This window comes from Schistocerca piceifrons, chromosome 7, assembly GCF_021461385.2.
Source record: "Schistocerca piceifrons isolate TAMUIC-IGC-003096 chromosome 7, iqSchPice1.1, whole genome shotgun sequence".
Classification (NCBI taxonomy): Eukaryota; Metazoa; Arthropoda; class Insecta; order Orthoptera; family Acrididae; genus Schistocerca; species Schistocerca piceifrons.
The window spans coordinates 461,913,322-461,920,743 of NC_060144.1; the positions used below are offsets into that span (position 1 = coordinate 461,913,322).

The following is a 7,422-nucleotide window of genomic DNA, read 5'->3' on the forward strand; positions in this document are numbered from 1 at the left end:
TAATCATTTCCAGCCCAACTCCTGTATCATTTCTCTGACACTCACTCCTATATTTCCCGATAATACAAAACGTGCTGCCCTTCTTTGAACTTGTTCAAAAGAGAACGGACAAGCGTAGTGTAGGCAGTCTCCTTAGTAGGTCTGTTACATTTTCTAAGTGTCCTGCCAATAAAACGCAGTCTTTGGTTAGCCTTCCCTACAACATTTTCTGTGTGTTCCGTCCAATTTAAGTTGTTCGTAATTGCAATACCTAGGTATTAGGTGAATTTACGGCTTTTAGATTAGACTGATTTATCATGTAACCGAAGTTGAACGGGTTCCTTCTAGCACTCATGCGGATGACCTCACACTTTTCGATATTTAGTGTCAACTGCCACTTTTCGCACCACTCAGATATTTTTTCTAAATCGTTTTGCAGTTTGTTTTGATCATCTGATGACTTTATTAGTCGATAAACGACAGCGTCATCCGCGAACAACCGACGACGGCTGCTCACGTTGTCTCCCAAATCGTTTATTTAGATGAGGTACAGAAAAGGGCCTATAACACTACCTTGGGGAACGCCAGAAATCATTTCTGTTTTACTCGTTGACTTTCCGTCAATTACTACGAACTGTGACCTCTCTGACAGGAAATCACAAATTGAGTCACATAACTGAGACGATATTCTATAAGCACGCAATTTCACTACGTGCCGCTTGTGTTTTACAGTGTCAAAAGCCATCCGGAAATCCATAAATACGGAATCGATCTGAAACCCCTTGTCAATAGCACTCAACACTTCATGTGAATAAAGAGCTAGTTGCGTTTCACAGGAACGATTTGATCGAAACCCATGTTGACTGTGTGTCAATAGACCGTTTTCTTCGAGGTAATTCATAATGTTCGAACACAATATATGTTCTAAAATCCTGCTGCATATCGACGTTACGGATATGGGCCTGTAATTTAGTGGATTACTCCTACTACCTTTCTTGAATGTTGGTGTGACCTGTGCAACTTTCCAGTATTTGGGTACGGATCTTCCGTCGAGCGAACGGTTGTACATGATTGTTAAGTATGGAGCTAATGCATCAGCATACTCCGAAAGGAACCCAATTGCTTTTATTAAGTGATTTAAGTTGCTTCACTACTCAGAGGACATTTACTTCTACGTTACTCATGTTGGCAGCTGTTCTCGATTCGAATTCTGGAATATTTACGTCTAAACACAGGTTCAGTTTTGTGTTTCTTCAACACCTCCTTCCGTCCCCCCACTTGATGCTCGATGTGCAGTTCAACTGAAAGTATGAGGGAAAATTGTGCCCCTAGACGCCCTGTAAAGTTGTGCACTGAAAAAAAATCAACTTGCAGCAACGACGTATGCAACTGTCAGAGTGGAATGACCCCATTCACTATGGGCGCATCACGGAGTGGCAGTGGAACAAATGTGAATGAAGAAGTTACAGAGCCGATCACTGACCAGCAAGAGAATCGAATGGAAAGCAATAAAACTGATAGTACAAGTAAATAAACTCAGAAGGGTGTCATCAGCATCAGTGATGGCAAGCATTATGAGGAACACCATAATGTCCCTCTGGAAGTGGAAGAGTACTTGGATATGGCAGCAAGTCTTAGTAAAACTACCGCCTCAGAGCAGCGGAACGGAATGGAGAACGGCGTAACAGAAAAGCAAAGTAATCTGCTACTATTGTCACTGCCAACGTGCAGAATCTAAAACATCGGAATGCGCTTCTTGAAGTGGAACATGAACTAAGAGACTGCAGCAAGCAGTAGTGACTGCAAAGTATATTCCACAAACAAGGAAACTAGCTATTCTGAATACTCAGAAATCTCATGCAACGACGAATCTAGGAGCGATGACGGCATACCAAAAGCTCTTCTATGCTGCAACAGTCTTATAAATATTCATTGCACAAGTACGTACCATAAACAGTACCTTTCTCACAACAGATATAGCAAGCAGCAGCCTCGGGAAACAAGGGAGAAGCAGGACAATGAAATCGCACCAATTTTTTGTTAAAGCCAAAGAGTTTCATGATCTGTAAGAAAAGACTTGGAAGCAAAACATTGTATCCTAGGTAGACGAAACACGAGATCCATCAGATGGTGACTGACTCGACTGTGTGATAGACAGTTATAATACTCTGACGTAGAATGATATGGATGATGCTAAAATAGCTTCTTTTATGCACCAAGAGAAGTGGAACTCAAGTGAATATGTGAAATACAGGTACTTTTCCTGTTTAATGTAATTTTAAATAGTGAATGTCAGTGTGAGTATGAATGCCTTCAAAATTTTCGCATTTAATTTAAAAAGCCCTTACGTCATAGATTGATCTCTTGTTCATATTTTGTTGAGTAGTGGTATAGAACCTAAGCATTCAACATTGTTTAAATTACTTGCAACTAATGGCATGAACATTTAAAGAATAGGATATGCCATGAATAACTTTCCTTAATAAGTATTTATTTCCTTAGTGGCCTAACATATATTGTGTGTGAGGCTCAAATGTTTAATCTTAGACCTTACGGTACATTGTTTGTTGCTAATTAATGGTATGCACATTTAAAGAGTAAGATATGCCATGAATAACCTTCCATAATAAGTATTTATTTCAAAAATGTCTCTGAGTTCTATGGGAGCTAACATACGAAGTCATCAGTCCTCACGTATTTATTTGCAGTGGCCAAATGTATATTGGGTACGGAACTCAAATGTTTTATATTAGACCTTATGGTACATTGTTTGTGGTCTTGGTTCCACAAGAGTCATAAAGCTAAGCACGACCTGTGTTTCTATGGTTATTTTTATGTTTGTAAACGTGATGTGTAGTAATAGCAGTATATCCTAAAATGTAAATTAATTAATTAGTTAAAAGCTCATTCAGAAGCTGCATTGACAGTGAGTCAGGGTCCAGCACACAATTTAAATCTGTCAGTAAGTCTCATAAGTTTATTGCGATCACTAAGAGACATTTTCCCTTTCCCTTGCATGAAAGCGATGTAACTGCTGAAGTAAGCAACATGAAGCCATACATCTAACGGGTCTTATACCCAAGTCCTTTTATCCATTCAAGGAAATGCAGAGAGTTGGCAGAAGCCCCCTCTCATATTCCTATCTTAGTCTGAGTAATTCGATCTTCCTCTCTAATTGCATACGGTGAAAAGTCGCTATACCTTCACATGCGGACTTCCCATGCAGCGTCTCTCGTCACCCGGGTGGTCCGGCGACAGGCAGGCTCTGCTGATTTTGAAAGGGTTAAGCCGACAGGTGTGAGGGAGTCAAGTGAATGCTTTCCTGACGCCGACATTATCATAAGAGAGCGTAGACACACCCGCAGGGGCCTGAAGGAGCAGCTGGGCTAGAGATTCCGTTACTTCGCAGAAACTTAGCGAAAACACTTTCCGGCGGGCTACCAGCGAGGTGTCGGAATGACTTGTGTTCCCAGGCAGTCTTGGCGGGCAAATTCCCGCGTTTTCTGCAAAATTCTAACTGTGATTTGCTTGCTCAGGGCATAGCTCCGTGATGTAGCGAAATCGGCGCAGAAATTGGTGCCAAGAATCTCCATTGGTGGAATGGTAGTGCTTTGGCAATAAAGTGGAATTTTCCACTGGTTCTCGAGTTGCTGATTGGAAAGTTTAACCTTGGCCACTTCCGTGGGGGCGGGAATGTTCTGCGTTCAGATTTATACGGGTGCTCTTGTGAGAGTCGGCTCTCGCTTTTCGGTTGGGGTAGGTTACAAGACTGAGCTCTCACTGCTCTGGACAGTCTGCCTTCTGTTGGCTGTCTAATCTACTTTTATTTAATTGTAACTGTTTGACGAAGTTGCTGAAGTTTCGACTTCAACGTAACTTTCTGAGTACAGTTGGCAATTGAGCGTTCTGCGTAGAAGTGGCCTATGTTGTCTGTCTTGAGCAGTTTTGGCTAAAGTTGACTGTATCGGAGTTACTGTGTGACTTCGCTTGTTAAAATCAATCACTGTACCGTTAGTGATTGTGTGGCGAGCCTTCTTCGTCTCCCTCAGAGGCGCATTTGTATTGCTAGAAAGTCTTTAGTCTGGAACAACCAGACCAGGATAATTTGTTTTGGGCTATACTCGCGACATTATCATCACCACGACAGGACGTCGAAGCCACCAGCCATTGCCTCCAGTACGCCAGATCGTGTCCTTGCAGTTAAGAAGACAGCTTGGTAATGTACATCCTCAGCACCGACAAAGCAAGCAATTTTGCTAGAAGATAATCAGAGCTCAGCAGAGCGGTCCTGTTTATCTTTATTAACTTTGTTCTGTCTTGGGTGTTCATTGTCCGAGTTCTCACTACTGTAGCAGTAATTAAAGTTGGGTTAGCTGCGTGTTTCTCTTAAGATTTGAGTTGCAAAGAATTGGCTCCACATACCACTTTGTCATAGATGTCACAATCTAGGTTAGAGACAACTTCACCTTCACAGCATTTATTTGAGTATCCGATTTGAGTCAATTTGATGTATTGTAAATGTTTCATGTGTTTTGTCTATTATTTTGAGTTTAGTCATAATAAATCATATTGTTATTTTGGACAGAACTTTCATTCTGTTAATCGGTAGAGCAACCCTTTAATTTCTCACTATGTTAATGAAACTTTCCTTTATATAATTTATTTACCAAATTAAATTATTGCAGGTGCCAAACTCTTTTCTACTCCACTTGCAGTGTCGATTACAGTCAGTTCGCGTTTCTTTTTAATCAATGTGCAACAGCAAAAGTCAGAGTTAGAATAGGGGGTCTTAGAGCATCATTTATATATATGGAGATTCTAGAAGAATTTAGTGTTAAATACACTACTAGCCCCGGCACCTCGCTAAAAATGAGGACCCTGCCAGGATCTTTCCTGTGAATCACTGATAAGCAAACAGTATCCCTAGTAGGAATATTCAAATTTTTTTCTCAACTTTTTTTTAATTATTAATACCCAATTTCTTTTTCTTGTAAATCCATGATTAGTTTTAAGTTGCGGTGCATGATTACTGTTTTTGTTTTCAATGTATATATTTGTTTGTTTACTCATTGTTTTATGTGTTTCTTTGATGTGTTGTCCGTACCACATCACACTTTGTCAGGTTTGTGTGCTGTTTCTGTGCATGTATTTAATGTGTTGGAACGGCGTTGTTGAAATTTTATGTCTATGTGGAAAAATATATGGAGTAGATTATTTTTATTGTGCATTTTAGATAATATTTTTTTCATGAATGATCACGAGAAGTAAGGCACGACTATTATCGAGCAAATCTAAAACAAAAGGGGATAGCATAATGGATAAGGGGCAGTTTACTGACAGGGATAAGTTGGAAATGAGATGTTTACCTTTTTCGCAGGACAGGACGGCAGGGCCATTGATGAAGAAGGTGATTTGGACGCGATCTTAGAGCAACATAGCGGCCGTGGTTATGATAGTGAGGTAGAGAATGAAACAGAGACAGGCACACAGATCGAGACGGTAGCAGAAGTTTATAATCAAACGAACTAGAGCAGACAGGGGCCAGCTCAGTCATGTCAGAGCTCTAGCGCCCAGGTGTCCAGAGTAAACCCAATACTGAGCTTCCTACGATCAATGAAAGAAGAATCTGACGAACAACGCAAGAAGGAGAAGGAAGAAGACGAGAAACAACGTAAGAAGGAGAAGGAAGAAGCTGACGAACAGCGTAAGGACACTGAGGCAATAATTTCGCATACAGGGGAAATTCGTGGAGAATTACTAACAACAAAGAAAGAATGTGGAGATGTAAAACAGATGTCAATGGCTGCACAAAAAGTAGCAGGCCTGGCCAAAACGTCAACAATAGAGGCAATGAAAGTCGCGGAAGCAACTTCTAATCTCGCAGGGCGCTTGCGAGTACAACACAAGCCCACTCAAAATCCCTAGCGTTCTTAAAAACTCAAGGTAATATCGCGGTTACGAACACCACAAAACGAACAGAAGAAGTAGAGAGTCGGATAGCAAAACTAGAGCGAAACGGGCATACGAGCACTGCGCGTTCGGATACCAATGATGGAGTACACAGAATTGTGTCTCCGAGGAAAAGCCCGCCGTGCTCTGCCCAATGACCGAGTGCGGAACTAACAATACACACGCAGAAACAGCGAGTAATAGCTCCAATAATTGTAGCCCACTTAAGAGAGTCAATTCTGAGTGCCACTTCCACTGTGATACAGTGAAACGTCCCCTTTGAAAAATTTATACAAGACTGTGCTTAAACTGACACACAGTATTTTTTAGCGCAATGCAATCTGACTTTCAATAATCCCTACAAAGAATGGCCCTGACTAACATTAACCTATACCTTTCCCAAATCACTTACCTCACAAAAATCTTCGTTACTCGAACTTCTGCAATACAGCGAGCGCCACTACTGCCAGCTAAATATAAGATTCAAACTACGGAAGGCACTAACTACTGATAGGCATAGTTAGCAAATGAAAGATTTTAATAGAGAACAAGCAATGTATTTACCTTAATATTCATAATATATATATAGCACTTCATAACATCTAGTCTTACAAATTTCAAAACTCCGCCATCTCTCTCCCCACATCCACCACTGCTGGCGGCTCACCTCCAACTGCGCAACGCTATGCGCTGTTAGCATCCAGCTGCCCAACACTACAATGGCGAGTATTACAAAAATTCCAACCAGCCACAGACTGCACACAGCACAGCCAGTGATTTTCATACAGAGCGCTAAGAAAACCTAAACAGACTACTTACATAGCCCCCATGCTCCCCACAAAATATTTTACAAATTATTTTGGGCACTGGCCAATACATATTTGTTAAGAATGAGATTTTCACTCTGCAGCGGAGTGTGCGCTGATATGAAACTTCCTGGCAGATTAAAACTGCGTGCCCGACCGAGACTCGAACTCGGGACCTTTGCCTTTCGCGGGCAAGTGCTCTACCAACTGAGCTACCGAAGCACGACTCACGCCCGGTACTCACAGCTTTACTTCTGCCAGTACCTCGTCTCCTACCTTCCAAACTTTACAGAAGCTCTCCTGCGAACCTTGCAGAACTAGCACTCCTGAAAGAAAGGATATTGCGGAGACATGGCTTAGCCACAGCCTGGGGGATGTTTCCAGAATGAGATTTTCACTCTGCAGCGGAGTGTGCGCTGATATGCATTGTAGAGCACTTGCCCGCGAAAGGCAAAGGTCCCGAGTTCGAGTCTCGGTCGGGCACGCTGTTTTAATCTGCCAGGAAGTTTCATATTTGTTAAAATTTTTTCACAATTACAATAACAAAGAAATCAAATGCACACACGTATTGATACAATGTTTGTCAAAAGCTAAAATTTTCTCACAGACAGTCCTGATCGTTCATCACAGTAAAATCACAGTGTTTTTCTCAAAGTCTGAGCATTAATAGAAAATGCACACAGAAGTA

The 7,422-nt window shown here is 41.4% G+C and overlaps 1 non-coding gene across 1 annotated transcript; it reads right to left on the reverse strand.

The window, feature by feature from the left end:
* Positions 1 to 6,879: 6,879 nt before the first annotated feature.
* Positions 6,880 to 6,956, reverse strand: Trnas-cga. Its single transcript has one exon. It is a non-coding gene; the product is annotated as a tRNA-Ser (tRNA).
* Between the last annotated feature and the right edge of the window lie 466 nt (positions 6,957 to 7,422).